This window comes from Fukomys damarensis, unplaced genomic scaffold (genome assembly GCF_012274545.1).
Source record: "Fukomys damarensis isolate Sample0158 unplaced genomic scaffold, DMR_v1.0_HiC HiC_scaffold_10, whole genome shotgun sequence".
Lineage (NCBI taxonomy): Eukaryota > Metazoa > Chordata > Mammalia > Rodentia > Bathyergidae > Fukomys > Fukomys damarensis.
The window spans coordinates 27,834,644-27,850,163 of NW_022900922.1; the positions used below are offsets into that span (position 1 = coordinate 27,834,644).

General features: G+C 48.4%; 1 protein-coding gene across 4 annotated transcripts in view; it reads left to right on the top strand.

Moving 5' to 3' along the window:
- Positions 1–15,520, top strand: part of Gfod1 (glucose-fructose oxidoreductase domain containing 1) — a 100,161-nt gene that overhangs the window by 40,773 nt on the left and 43,868 nt on the right. The window contains exon 1 of one of the 4 annotated variants that reach the window (XM_033761911.1): positions 14,158–14,579. The exons of 2 other annotated variants lie outside the window; for them this stretch is intronic. The gene's annotated coding sequence lies outside the window, so the exon portion shown is untranslated. Of the gene's footprint in view, positions 1–14,157; positions 14,632–15,520 lie in introns of those variants that run through there. One more of the 4 variants, XM_010622889.2, reaches the window with a different exon arrangement.

Consider the following 15,520-nt stretch of genomic DNA (forward strand, 5'->3'; position numbering starts at 1 on the left):
AGTGACTGCCAAAGGTCACAGGCGGTGCTTTGGCACATGGTACACTCATTGCTATACATCTGTATGCATCCATTGTGATAGATGGAGGGTCGGTTTGTCCCCCTCCCCTCATGCCCACTTTTAGTTGCGAGAGAGTCTTTTTTTTTTTTTTTTGACACAGGGTCTCACTATGTAGTTGAGACTGACCTGGAACTCACTATGTAGCCCAGGCTGGTCTTGAACTCACAGCGATCCTCCTGCCTCAGCCTCCCAAGTGCTGAGATCACAGGTGTGCACCGCCACGCCCAGCCTGTTGTGAGAGAGTCTTATGTTACACAGCCCAGTCTGATCCCGAACTCACCATCCTCCTGCCTCTGCTTCCTCAGTGCTAGGATTACAGATGTGTGCCGCTGTATCTCACTGCCTTTTCAAATGGGCTACTTGGCAGAGATCTGGATTAAAAATACAGCAGCATTATGGCTGCTCTGGCTATCATTAGCCACCAGCTACATGTGTAATGTACCTTTAAATGAATTAAAAGAAGATGAGGCAAAACGTTCAGTTTTTAAGCTCCAACTCAAGTGCAAGGTGATTGCACAAGCATGTGGCTGGTGGCTTCCACACTGGACAGCACAAAAAGCAGTTCTAGCATTGCAGAAAGTTCTATTGGACAGCACTGCATTTGAGGGTGGCTGTGAAGAGATTGTAGAGAGGCTTTTAGAGAAAGACAGTCCTTGTCTTACCTGTCTTCTGCATTGGCTGAGGATAGAGGAAGGACATTTTCAAAAACAAAGTCTTTAGGGAGCTATGACGTGTCATCCTGGAAACTCAGTGATGGAGCAAGGAGAAGGGAAAAGCAGCAGAAATCCTCTCTGATTGGGGCTTTAAGGACAGGACTTTCTGATTCTCCATCATGGCGTTCATGGGGATCTGCGGCCTTTGGGTTGGCCTGCCCTTTTCTCTTGACTTGAGGCAAACACAAGTTCCTTTTGGACATATGGCTGTACGTCCTGTTCTTTGACCACAACATGTGGAGACTCGCTGTCCCGGGAATCTGAGGCTGGGGCTTTTGGCCCAGCAGCCTGGCCTCCAGCCATCAGCAAGTTGGAGTCTCGCAAACACGATGTCTTTGACCGAATGCCACTTGAAATGATCTCGCCTTGCGTTTCTCGGGCTAGCCAAGGCTTTTCTGGGAGCAACCCAGTAGCCCATCAGTACTCTCCTGCCATACAAATGGAGTAAGCAAAGCCAAAGAATGATGAAATAGGTGCCTGGTGATTCAGCAATCGTTGTCAAAGTTGAAATCACTCCCCCCATCACCCCTGCAGACCTACTTCTGGAAATTGTGTAGTTGCATTAGGACAACTGTTTATTGCAGTGTTAGTTATAATTTTGGGTGACTTGAAACAGCACCTCCATGTCTGTGTACGGAGAACAGGTTAAGTGTGAACTGTGTCACTTTCATACAACAATACCGCTGTCTGTAAAACCATCATGTAGATTTATGTATGCCGATAAGGACAGATCTCCAAGTCAGAGTAAGTGAAAAAGTGAGAGATGAAATTAAATGTATAGCAGGATCTATTTGAGTTAGTTACTTGTAAGATATGCTGTTCAAGGGGAATATACAAGAAACTGTTCACAGTCACTTTATTTGGGGATGGAGGAGGAAGAACTCTTTCATTTTATCTCCTATTGTAGTGGTAGATTTTTTTTAAAAAGGAACATATATATTCATGTTTTGAAATTAAAATTTATTTACATAATGTCAACATTAAATATTCACACTTTGTTTTATTTGTATATCTTTAGCACAGGTAATGTACATGCATATGATTCAGAATTCAAAAATACCGGGGGTAGGACTGTAGCTCAGTGGTAGAACACTTGCCTAGTATGCGTGAGGCCTTAGGTTTGGTCTTCAGCACCACTACAAATAAATAAATCAGAGGTGCAAAAGAGTAAACAGTGAATCATGAATCTCCCTGTCTCCCTACTCCCTGAAGGTTCGGCTCCCCTTCTCGGAGCAGCTGGGTCTGTACGCATAAATGAAAAGCAAAAGTTACTTGAAGTTAGTTCCTAGCTCTACAAGCAAACGTGAACATGGACTGAAGCCCCTCAGATCTGTGCTCCTTGTCCCTCCCCTGTTTCTGTATTTATAGTATTAGGGACCTATTTTATTTATAAAAGAATGGGGGTGGAACCCAGGGCCTTGCTCAGGCTAAGCATGTGTTCTTCCACTGAGTTAGATCCCTAACTACGTGAGAAAGAAGCCCATCTTTTCCAAGGCTTTTAGTGCTGGACAGAAGGCAAGTGTTTGGCGTCCCCTGCGAGCCTGCTCCTTGGGGCTGCTACATTGTCCCCGGGGATGAACCCCTGTGATGGAAGGGCCCTGTGCAGTTTGGGCAGTTGCTGTTCAGCAGCTGGCCTGGAAATATCTCAGCCATTTACCGTAACAGCCTTCTTGGTTGTGCTAGGGATCTCTCTGGGCAGACTCGTTGGAGGGATGATGCCCAAGACTGGCATGAGCTTTGTACATTTGGCACTGACCGTCTGGTGGAAGTAAGAACACAGTTGATTGTTTGATTACAGTTACAGTAAGAGAGATGAAGGAAAAACAAGAGCACATAGCAGGATCTGAGGTAGCTCCTGAGCTAAGGAAGCCTGTTGGCAAGAGAGAATCTGAGTAGAAAATTGGCTTGGAGAGGAAACCAGGGTGGAGGGGGGGAACAGCACATGCAAAGGCTTCACATGGTGAGTTTCTCATGGAGAAAGCAAAGGATTAACAGAGCCCCTACCCTGACATTGCCTCACAGATCAGAGATGCATTCATCAAAGGCTTTTTGCTCCTATGCACTTGAGTGCAGTTGCTTGTTTTTCTCGATTAGCACCCTCATCCCATCCTGTAGTGATTGCTATTGGAGTGGGCCTGACCATTGGACACTGCAGGACATTTCTATGAGGACAGAAAGGGTACAGTGGCCTAGAGTGTGGCACAGCATTGCTCGGAGGGGCCTGGAAAGAGGCAGCTCTGAGGTCCCCCTGGTGTGTCCCGGTTGAGACCTGTGCCCTTAGGGTGTGGAAGGTTGTGTAGGGAGCTGCGCTACAAGTGACCTGTTGAACTAAATTGGCTGTGGGTTGAGCTCATTGTGAGTTTTGTAGGTCTCTAGCTTTTTCCTACCACACTTTCCTTGCTATTTGTTTTGGTTTTCTCCTGCCCTCTGGAGGTCTGTTGCTATTCTGAGAACCTGCTATGCTTCCTTTCCCTGACCTCAAGGATTGTCCCCCCCCCCACCCCACACGCCTGCCTTCTTCCTACTGGTCTTTTAAGATTCAGCCTGAACATCCACTTCTTTGGATGTCTTCTCCTTTCTCCTCTTCCTCCAGTGCAAGAGGTGGAAGTTTGACTTTTGTGATACCATGATACCCTATGCTTGACTTCTATGTTCCCATAATGCTCTACAATTAATTTGTGTGTTCCCATAATGCCCTTCTCTTGACTTATGTGTTCCCATAATGCCCTTCTCTTGACTTCTGTGATCCCATACTGCCTTACTCTTGACTTCTGTGTTCCCATTGTGTCCTATACTTTTGTTTTCCCATAATGTCCTGCATCAGGCTATAACACTGGAACTCTAATGCTCTCTTTCACCAGTCTTGGTGCTTCTCAGGACTGTGATTACTTCCTCTTGGTACTCAGGAGCCTGGCACAGGGTATGTAAGAAGACAGAATATTTGCAGTGGTCCACAGATAAGCCCCTTTAGGAATGGTATCTGGTGATCTAAGTGGGCTAGAAGAACTCCCAAACCCTCCATGGAGGAGTCTGCTCTCTGACTGACCCTCTTTAATTTGGGAGAGTAGAAAGGAAGTCATAGGTATTCTGGGAAACGAAGACAGACATGCATTGAAGAAGGAACATCATGTTGGGTCATGGGGGACAAAAGGGTGGACCCCAAGTGAAAACTTCTTTGTGAGGCTTCCCCTCCTGTGTTAACCCAGTGGTTTTCAGCTGGGGGAGATTTTTCCCTCTCCCCAATAAAAACGTTTGGCAGTATCCGAAGAAAGACTTGGTTGTCCCAGTTAAGGAGCTACAACCATCTAGTGAGTAGAGGCTAAGGATGCTGCGAAACATCTTACAGGGCACAGAAGAATCAGCTCCTTCATGAAAAAGTGACCCAGTACAAAATATCACTCATGCTACCACTGAAAAATCCTAAATTTAGGGGACCAATGAAAGTCAGCTTTCCATTACTATAATAAATACCTGAGACAAATCAAATTATAAAGAGGAAAGGTTTATCTTGGCTCACAGTTTTGGAAGTTTCAGTCTATGATTGTAGGGACCCATTACTTTTAGGCCTCTGGTGGAGGAATGGGGCAGGACATCATGGTTGGAGTGTGTGGTGTGGCCAACCGTTCACCTCATGGTCCAGATGTGACAGAGAGAGAAAGGAGGAGACTTGGGTTTCACAGTCTCCATTCACAGGCATGCCCCTAATGGCTAGAAGATGCCTTTCTGGATCCCACCTCTTAAAGTTTCTACTGCCTCCCACAGTGCCAGGCTGTGGACCAAGCCTGTGACACGTGGGCCTCAGAGAGACATTCTAGACTGGACCACAGCCCATGGCCTGGTCACACGTAGCTTGGGTAGTGTGAGTTATATGTTGTTTCTAATTGACTTATACATGTGTATGACTAATGACACTTAGAAGGAACATTTTATGACTGAGATACAGGAGAGGAAGTGGGTTTGGGGACAGAATTGCTACTTTGTTGACACTTTGTGCCTTTTCTCACAGTGTGGCCCCAGGTGGGGAGAGAGATGTAGCTGGGGCTGGAGACTTTGGTCTGCTTGCGCCACCCACTCCCAGTACAACCGTGGTGGTGTGGTAGGAAATGCACAGGCTGCAGCAGCCTGCAGCCACGGGGAAACCATGTAGGAAGGGGTCCTGGGTAGAGGAAGCAGGGAGGGAACTGGATGGGGTGCACTATTATTCGGCCCTCCCTTTCCAGAAGTTGCACATGAGCAGAAGTGTCACTGCTGGTTGACCTGGGAAGAGCAGTCTTGTTTTGTCTCTTTCTTCTGAAGATTCTTATCTCTTTAGAACATCGTTTCCCTAGGATGTAGTCTGGTTGTGGGCAGTGGCTGTCTTCTGTCCTTGACTGATGCTTGTGGTTGCACCTATAGCTTGTTGCTTTGCTGTTTGGCTGTTCAGAGGCCCCAGAAGCCTTCTGGTATGCAGAGTGGACCAGGCTGGGCTGAGACACTGAGGACTGAGGGCCCCTTCTCCTGGAGGTAGTATGAGAGAGTAGACCAAGGATGCTGCTGAAGAAATGGACAGTGGGTTTTAATTTTGAGGATGGAGAGAGAGGCTTTTTCTTTTTTTTTTTTCTAATGAAATAAGCTGTTGGAAGCAAAAGCTCTGAACACCAGTCAAGTGTTTCTACCAAGCTTTGTGTGTCAAGGAAGGTGAGAAGGAGGGAGGCCAGTGGGAGAAGGAGTTTCATTAGAAGTCCTTAGCTGGTGACATTTCACATTTGGTGGCAATCTGCGGGCTACCTGGACATGGTCATTTAAGTTTGCAGGGAGGTACTGGATTATTGCTCTGGGATTTCTGCATCATTAATGAAAAGCTGTATTCCTAAAATGCCATTTTCATAAGGCTGTTGAGAGCAAGTACATTGTTTTAGTTGGAAAAGTGCCACAAGCTCTGTAGATAAAAGGACCTTGGTTGGTCCAGTAGTGGAATTTCCTTTTCAGCACAGGGTTAGGACTCAGGAAGTCTAGAGTTTGGCTGGCTCGGGGGCATCCATCCGTCATGTGATTTAGAGGCGTGGTAGCCTGGAGGAAGGTAGGAGAGGGGCTGGGATAAGTAATTTTAAGGAAGGAGCACAGAAGAAACGAAGGTGAGGCAGTCAGAGTACAGTCAAGACGGGGAGGGCCGTCGTCATGGTCCTTTTAGGAGTGGGTGAGTGGAAAGAGCCGGAAGTCTGGGATTCTGACTTGACCCTAACTGAGTGACTTTAGAGCAATTGCTTATCATTTCTGAGCTTCAGTTTCCTCAAAAACAGGCAATAATAGCAATTGTCGCCTGTCTAGAGTGGTGGAACTAGAAACCATGGCAGAATGGCTGCTATGTCATCATCACCACCACCGATTCCAGTTTTCCAACTCACTTTTCCTTGCAGAGGATGGCAGAAGGGTTCAAAAGGAGCAGTGCGAAATGAAACAGCCCACCCCTCCTTCAGTCCCAACCCCACACTAATGACCTGGGGCAGATATCTTAATCTTTTTCTGTATGCCCCAGTTGCCCTGGGAATACACAGGGCTCTGAATATTAAAGGAGATAAAGGGCCAGGGATTAGCTCAGTGGTTCTGGCCCGTGCCTCGAAAGTGCAAGGACCCAAATTTGATCCCTGGTGCCAAAAAAGAAAAAACAAAAACAAAGGAGATAAAATACATACAGGGTTTCAGCACAATGGCTGGAATAGAAGAAGGGGAAGGAAGGGCTGTGTGGAAATTTGAGACTTGAGTCCTGGGGTGGGTGTTTTGGTGGGCGGGACTCTCCTGTTGGGAGCGTCTGGAGGAAGTCGGGTGGTGGAAGTTAGAAACCTGGATAACAGCCTGGCAAATCCCTTTCCTTGTTGATTCTTGGTAGAAAATACCCCTCTTCCTGTGGTTTCCATTCTTTTCAGAAGAAAACTATTTGGCTGTGTGAGCCGAGCCACGGGTAGTGCTAGGAAAGGCTGGCATGTTAGAAAGAGAGCTGGCTTGGGTGTTGGGGTGTTTAGATTCGGGTTCCCCACTCTGCCACTCACTAGCTTTGTAAACGTGGGCAGGTCACTTCTGTTTTCTGGTATTTGACTTCTCTGTGGAAGGGTTGGGTGAGGCGATTTTTAAGGCCCATTCTAAATCTTAAGTTACACGAGTTCTTGAAACATGTCTTGAGGGAAAGCTTCCTGTTGCCCTGATCACAACTGAGAATGTACCTGTTATCTAGGGACAAGGGTATTGTTCTCTCTTCTATAAAATGGGGATGATAATAAGTTCAGCCCTCTTAGGGATAGTAGGACTACAGAGTGAGTACCATGAACAATGTACTATGCCCAGCAGAGTACCAGTCTTTGCAAATATTTGTTGAGTAAAGAAGTCAATTAATTAATAGGAAATGAACAAATAGACTTCTTGCTTATACAGATGGTTTAGTTCAGTTTCCCAAACTTTTTTCATAAAATTCACAGTGAAAGAGACATTTTATACTGCAAACCAGTCATTCTGCCTATCTAGTGCTATGTCCCGAGCCAGTCCAAAACTTTGTCTTACAACAATAATGATCATATATTTAGCTCTCCCATCTGTAACTTGGGCAGGATTGGTGGGGATAGCACATGTCTGCTGTGTCCTGGGTCATTGGGTGGCTCCGAAGACTGTGACGGGCTGGGCTCATGCACTCACTTATCTGGCGGAGGATTGGTTCCTCCCTGGGACCTCAGCCCAAGCTGCCAACAGGAAGCCCTGCATGTGGGCTGCACCGGATTTGATAAGGGGTATCCCTGGGGAGAGAGCACAGGCCACTGGGGAGCTGTCATCACCTTTTGTAACGCCCCTTGAAGTCATGTGTACCATTCCACTGCATTTTTATCTTTTACCAAGCCACTTCAATTCAAGGGGACCACAAAGACACCCTCCCAAATTCAAGGGGAAGAGCATAGATGACACCTTCTCATCAGGAAGTGGCAAGGTTTTCGTCTCGTGTGAGATGAGAAATACCGTGATCACTTTGAAAGAAAACAATTGGCCACATCAAGATATGCATGTGCATATAGCACATAGAAGTGTTTGTATAGTAATGCATTGCGGATATATTTCTATATGATATTCACAGATGTGACTATATAAACATAAGTTTTGCAGAGTGATACTTTATGTGTTATACATTGTTTCCTTTTCTGTTCTTTCAAGAAAGGCATTCTTTGCCAACCCATTCCATCAGTTCCCTGACATGCTGCTACACTGTGCCCTGGTCTGATTGTTCAGACAGCCCCAGGCAAAGCACTGTTTGTAAGCACCCGAGTGTCTGGCTGTGCTCATAGGCACCTGACTGTGTTTCTAGCCAAGCTTTTTGCGTTGGCAGTTTCTGGTCGTCCCCTAGTTCTTGGCCTGCAGGACTCTCTAGCCCTTCAGCCTGAGAGGATCATGGAGCTCAGGCCCTTGCTGTCTTAGTCCCCCAGGGGTCTTTGCATTATCCAGGTCACTGGCAGATCTGGAGACCATGGCAGGCAGGCGGAGTGCCCTGGCTGACAGGGCAAATGAGCCCACTCCTGAGCAGAGCTACCCCATCATGTGTCAGCCAGTGCCCCCCACATAGAGGTTCCCTCATGGAGAATGGCCGCTCGTGTCCCACTGTGTCATTTCTCATGAGGCAGCGAGGCAGGTGACTGCAAGGTAGGCTGTGGCCAGCCAGGGCCTCTTGGCACAGGCAGGTACCCCCAGTTTTCTCTTTCCTAGAACTGCCAGACCCCCACTCTCTTGGTTTCTTCTGGGGACTTTCATCCTTGTTCCATTTGGGGGCCACCTGGGAGCACTGTTTCATAAATTCACAACTGGGGCTTGGGTTTGTAGGGTCTGTCTGGTTTCTCAAGAGCTAACTGCATGTTCCAAGACATTGGTACAGATTAAGATACCTAATGCCACTTTTCATATGGTCTGGATGACACACGTCCAACATGGTGAGAGAAGCGGGCAGGACACTGTGTGTCTTCCCATATCGAGTGGGCCTTCTTATTAGAATTACCGAGTCATCAAAGCCCTCCGCTCTTGATGGAGAACTGAAGAGAAAACTTCAGCAGCAGCCAGGCTTCAGTGTGGAGAAGGGGAGTCGGAAAGCGTGCTGCAGAAATACAGGTCACAAATAAAATGTGAACGAACAAATCGGGATGATAAGTAAAAATACATACGTACATACATGCATAAGAAGTATGACAATGAGAATAAAGGAGAGAGTAAATACAGACATGAAAATCATAAACAAAATTTAAACAAGTGAAGAACAAGTGGGATCACATGCATATGTATAAAAAATAAACATAAAATAAGAATGAGTGAGCTGAGAAAGCAGGACTTCTTCTCCCTGCCTGGAGACCTCTCTGAGAGGGTTTTCGGTGCTTTGCTTAGAGCAGCTGTGTGCTGGTTTCCCAGGCTTTGTGACCTAAAAACTTGAACAGGATTTTTTTTTCCCCTTCCTCCTCTTGTTCGTGGAGTCTTGGTTCACATTCTGGGTGTAAATGATAGTAGAAGTGAAAAACCAGGGCATAGTCACACCGGGTGGCTGAGATGAGAGGGCTCTGGGAAAATGAAAATGTTAAGTTTGCATTTCCACTGTCGGCCGCGGGGCCTCAGGTGGCAGCGCCTGCCCTCGGCCTGCACAGCCTTTTCATTTCCTCTCCAGCCCCTGCTTCTCACACACACTGTACGCTGGGTGCAGGGCAGGGTACAGGCTGGGTCCCATCTTCTGAAGATGCCACAAAGAGCTGGAAAGTGGGGCAGTGGTGCTTTCTGCTCCTAACACAAGGCAAAGGAGTGCAGTGCCCAGGCCTGAGGATGGAAAAGGCCACGTATTTCTCTCTGGCCTTCCGCCTCGAGGGGGCTGTGCCCTCAGCCCTGAGGAGCTCTTAGGGTGCAGAGCGTGCAGGGATGGAGCCTGGGTGCCATCAGCCCTGTGCTGGGCCAGGCTGGAGCCTTTGAAAAGGGACCAGTCGCTGGACGTGATGGAGCACGGCTGTAATTCCAGCACTCTGGGAGGCTGAGGCAGGGGGAATAACAAACTAAAAAGAAAAGGGGTGCGGGCTGGGATATAGCCCAGTGCAGAAGCAAAAGAAAGCCAGGGAGGATGTGAAACACTTGTCAGTAGCCCTTGTTCCTCCCGTCTGGCTTAGTTCCCAGTCCCTGTTTTGCTCGTATGGCACAGGGTTGCCCCTTGCTTGGGTTCGCCTTAACCATCAACCCAGTACCCCATTTCTGGGATCCTAGGGGGATTGTTTATCCTGCTTATCCCAGGCCTTTCTTGTGACCTGACTCACCTCAGGTGCCTGCAGCACAATGCTCACCTTCCCTAGGGCAGGGGCAGCATGCCAGGGACTTTGCAGGATACGGTGAGGCTGGGAAGGGGCCGTGCAGGAAGGAGGGGCGATCACGGCGAGGACCGGGCGTGGGGTGGGTCTGTGGCTCAGTCAAGCCGCCAGTCATCTTGCGACCCAGACAGTGCAGTATGAGAGGCAGAAGGGTCAACCCGGAGTCACGGGCGGGACATGAAGGCCGGCTGATGGCTCAGCCATGGGGTAGCGACTCTGACCCATTGTCACTATCGTTATTTCGGGAGATGGCGGATCCACCTTCTGGAGATGTCCCTGCTTTGGGGGTCAGGTAGGAGCCAGGGCTCTCAGGGGAAAAAGCCATCTCTGAGCTACTTTAAGAATTCCTTCATGCAGGGCAGTGTAACCTGTTAGGAGGAGCAGGCATTTAGACTGTCAGGGACCCAGCCCAGTTCTGCTGCTTTCCTCCCCGAAAGGCTTTGGCTCAGGTCCCAGGTGCCCTCTGCGTCCTCCTGTGCCTGGCATTGTGGGTCTGGGCACATCCTCAGGGCACCGTGTGATGCTGTCTGCCAGAGCTTTCACTTAGCAAGTGCTCCACAGACGGACCAATCCCTGTCTCCGTCAGCAGTGTCCACGTTTGTGTCGGTGCCTACGCGTTCCAGATGCTACTGGGAATCCAGTCTCGACCCAAAAGCTGGCATTCTGGTTTTTTTGGGGTCTTTCTTAAAAATTTGGATTATTTTTTCACTGTACTGGGGATGGAACTCAGGCCCTCATCCCTGATGGACAAGCACGCTATCACTGAGCTACACCCCCACCCCTGGGTCTGGTATTTGTATGTCATTTTCTCTGTGGCAGCCACTGGGCCAGGTACTTTATATTTAATCTCAAATGTAACATCAACCATTATTTGATCTCCAAGATAAAGACTTTCAAAGGCATTCCCTTGGTTGGTTTTTCAAGATGTCCAGTGAACCAGCTGCAGAGTGTGACTCCAGCACCTTGGGACATGTGGCCCTTTGTGAGTGCTATCTTCATTCCCAGGCAAGCTCTTCACCTAGAGGATATGTGTTCAAAATCCATTGGATATAGAAGAAATAACTGATACAAGCAAGCTGGATTGAAAATAGTTCCTCCGATGAGCCTGTTAGTCTCACTCAAAACCTGCCCTGCTACCCTGAATTTCCAGAAGTGTCAAACCAGGCCTAGGCAATCCCACCAGGCACTCCCGGTTCACTAGGAGAAACTTCTTGCTAAGAATTCCTCTCCTCTGGCTCTCTGCAGCATCTAGGAAAACTCTTTTATTTACACAAAGGAACCAGCCCCTGGTATCTAGGTGAACACAGGCTTCTAGTTCAGTTGGGAATTATTTAAATGGAAAGGAATGTGGATTTTTTTTTTCTTCCTTTCTTTTCTCTTCCTCTCACGGGTTGAAAATGGCCAGCGACTTACTTGCAAAGGGTCACAGTGTAGATGCGTAGGCATCTCTACATTTTGAGAAATGTCTGCCTCTGTCCTGTCCAGGTAAATCCAGAGCAAGTAGGGCAAAGCAGGAGAGATGGAGTCGGGGTTGGTGGGGACCAGAGGTGGGGAGGTTCTGGGATCATTTTGGGGACTCTAGTGTCACTTGGTCAACCTGATCCTCCTTGCAGGGTGTGTGCTCTCTCACGTCCCTTCCAGCCACATCCTTCTCTGCATCTGCTTGTCCAGCTGTTCTTTCCTGAGAACACCGCTGAGGGACCCCCGGTCCCTGGTTCCTCTTAGGATTTCACAGCATCAGAAACCATAGGAGGGAGCTTGTTTATCTTGTTGTCTCCAGAGCCTAGGATTGAACGGCAGCCACATTTGGAGAATGGCCTGAGTAGAGGAAGTGGAGAGAGAGAGTGTGTGTGTTCATATAGAATTGTGTGTTAGTGCATTGTGTGCTTGTGCTGTGTGTAGAGGTGGAAAGGGGCAGGGGTTCCAACCAATGCCCAGTTTCTGAGAGCCTGTTGATTTTCTCCTTCCCTGGAAGGAATCATAGCTCATGATTTCAGAGTTGGGACCACTGATGCTTCCTATAGGAAAGAGGTACCTGCTGCCCCATCCATCACAGCTTGCTTTATCTGCTTGATTGACAGCCCTGAGAAAACCCTTCTGGACCCTCACTCGGGGTCCTCTGCTGACAGGCTGGGTTCACACCCCAGTAGTTTCAGCAGCTCTGGCAGTGCTTATCCTACCCGGGACTCAGAACATAACAAATGCTGAAAAATGCCGATTAAATTATTGAAGGTGTTTTGTTTTGTAGCCACCCCTCAGAAGGAAGACTAACGAAGACTGCTGTGGTTGAGGTAGAAAGAACAGATCTGGTGGATTAAATACTGGGCAGTGGGAAAAGACTGGGGGTTCTGAACATAAGGTGGGTAGAATCGTATAGCTATACCAGACTTCCTTTGATTATTCAAAATGAAAATGTTAGTCTGCTCCTTATGGGATACTCACTGTGTATCAGGCACTGGGCTAAGAATTTTATATGCATTATCACTTTTATTTTTAGACATTTATTTGCAACTTTTTCCCTATTATTAATAGTGCTTGGATGATTATCTTTGCATATGACCTTTGTCTGATTTATGACATCCTGTCTAAAATGAATTCTTCCAAGCACAATAACTGGGCATGGAATTCTAAAAACACCCTAGAAACATATCGCACCCTCGTTAGTGCCATATTCTCCTCCTGCAAGGAGGCGGAGTTGCCTGTGCCCAATTCCTCTCAAAGACTGGGAAAAATCAGTCCTGTTGAAAGAGCAGCATCCGCCTGCTGCAGAACTCAGAGTCCTGACTATTTAAGGCTAAAAAAAAGGAGCTTTCTGATTGGGTGTCCAGCAGATGCACTTTCAAGGGAACAGAATGCCTTGAAGATGGAACGAGAACAGAAAGAGAATGATTATCTGTCTTGTTTGTGGCACCTTATCTTTCCTCTGCCATTCTCTTCCACTCCGACCCCACAGGGCACCACGCTGGCACTGGTCCTGTCTCGGAGGCAATGGTGCGAGCTCTTCCCTGGGGCTGAGATTCTGGGTCACTCTTGGGACCTCTGCGTCTGGGACGCTGACTGCTGTCTGTGGGCCAGGCCTCATGTAGGCTCAGTGCTCACCCTTTGGAAATGGGGCAGCGTGGAAGGTGGGAAGATTAAGACACAACTTGTGTGTACAGAGAGACCAGGGGCCGCTGGTCTTGGGCTTTGCAGCAGAGGTGAGGTCTTCTCTAGTGCAGCCAGTTTGAAGACACGCACTTGTACCGTGCAAGGCCTGAGTTTATACTGCGCACCTTCCCCATGTCAGCCATTGCCCCAGAAGCAAACAGAGCGAGTCCTGTCTGCAAAGAGCTGAAGGTGGGGACAAGAGACTCTAAAGAGATAACTGCAGTCGGGCATGGTGGCACGCATCTGTAATCCCATCACTCTGGGAAGCTGAGGCAGGAGGATCAGAAGTTTAAATCTTGCCCGAGGGACTTAGGCCTGTTGTAAAATAAAATAGAAAGGCCTGGGAAAGTAGCTTAATGTGAAGGCCCTGGGTTCAATTCACAGTACCTTAAAACACTAAGCATCTCTTCTGCCGAGAGTAAGCTCACAAGCCAAAGCTAAGTGGGGATGGTGGAGAGAGTGATGGGGGAGGAGCGTCGCGCTGCCTGCCCTAGGGAGGCCACGGACAAGTTCTCTGAGGGCGTGATATTTAAGTGGAGATTTGAAGAAAGCAAGAGAGGGAGGTATGCAGTTGTTTGCTTAGCAGTCCGCAGGGGAGAAGCAAGGAGTCCAGCAGCTCCTGCCACAGCACAGGTGAGAGTGGCCAGTGCTCGCTGTGCAGAGCGAGAAGTGGCCCAGCTGGGGGACACATGTTGTCGGGAGATGAGGCATCGTTTGCTCCCTGCCAGTCCCTGGCAGCTCTCCTTTCCCTGGAGAAGAGTGAGAGCTTCTACAATAGATGCATTTTTGAAATCTTTTTGAAATCTTTACCCCTGGGTCTCAATCCCCGCATCCATCTCCCTTTGGAACGCTGCTCACCTCTCCAACTAGCATGCATCTTCCTGGCCAAGTTCTTTCATCAGCAGGAAATGCAGGACAAGTCCAATATAGCAACCAGGATTTGTGCAACAGCCATCTGCTGCTTTTCCTCCATGCCAGGCCTTCTGGTGGGTGAGAACATGGAGGAGACACAAAGCCAGGAACCACCTGCTGGGGCCTCAAACTGTTTGGACTGACCACGAAGCAAGGAGGGACAATTGGCAGGATGCTTTTACAGCGGAGTCAGCCTCAGCACCTGCTTGCCTTCCTTCCAGGCTCTGCATTATTGATAACATCAGTGAGCAGGGCTGAGGAGCCTTTCCCGGGGTGACAGGAAAGCCCTCACTAGAGCACTGCTCAGGAGACTCGAGGTTTCGTTCCCACCATGCCGCTGCCTGGGTGTGTGGCCGTGGCCATGTGTGCTGGTCAGAAGTGTCCTCAACTTTAACCTGAGTCCCAGCCGGTGAGTTTTCTAAGATGCTGTCAGCTTGAACATCTTACAGCTGTAAGCTCAGGTAAGAAAGGAGGACCAGAGACAGCAGGTGAAAGCGACACTGAGGGGTTCAGGAGATCCCCTGTAGTGGCGTCACAGGTGTGAATTCAGATGGTCTCCTGTGTGCCCGGCTTAGGCCAACACATCCATTGTTTTTGCTGTGTGGGAAAGATGTTGAAGGACAGATCTGCAGTCGCTCTGATGGCTGCGTATTCCACAGATTGCCATGTGGCATGTGCTGATCGGACCATGTGTCTGCGTTGCACTTTTACCTCTCAGGAGAGCAGTTAATGAGAGCAGGACAATTTCCCACCCAGAAGACAGCTCTGCTCCCCCGAGCTCCAGCCTTCGTTTCATTTTGCTTTATTTTAGTCCATTTCTGGCCTTGTTACAGTTTCTAGTCTTGCCTGTCCCCTGCAAGGCCTCTGGTGGAAGGTTTTACAGAGTAGGAGAATGGCTGGTTTCCGAGAGTGACAACCTTAAGTCTATCTGAGTCTGGGGCTGAAGCCAGATCAGGAAAGCCTGATACCTCTCTCTCCTCACCTTCCAGTTAACACCTTCTTCCCAGGCATAGCAGGATGATAGAACCATGCATTCACCTTTAGAAAGCCTCTTTCTCCCCTCCCCACACCCTTTTCACCCCTCCCCTCCCCTCCCAGTCCCTTCTCCCTGCCCCCTCCCCGTCCCTCTCCTTTTCTCGCTGTGTTTACAACCTATTGTGAGATTCATCTCTGCCTTTATAGAAGTGGCCAATGTTTGCCAGACTGCATTCTTATTAAACTGTGCGCTTTACACTGAGCAGTGCCTTCCACTCTTATAGCCAGAGTGTTCTGAACCCAGACGTGCATTATTGTTTGATTATAATGTTTCAAGTGATATTGTTATTCCTGCTGTGGTTGAAAGACCTGTGT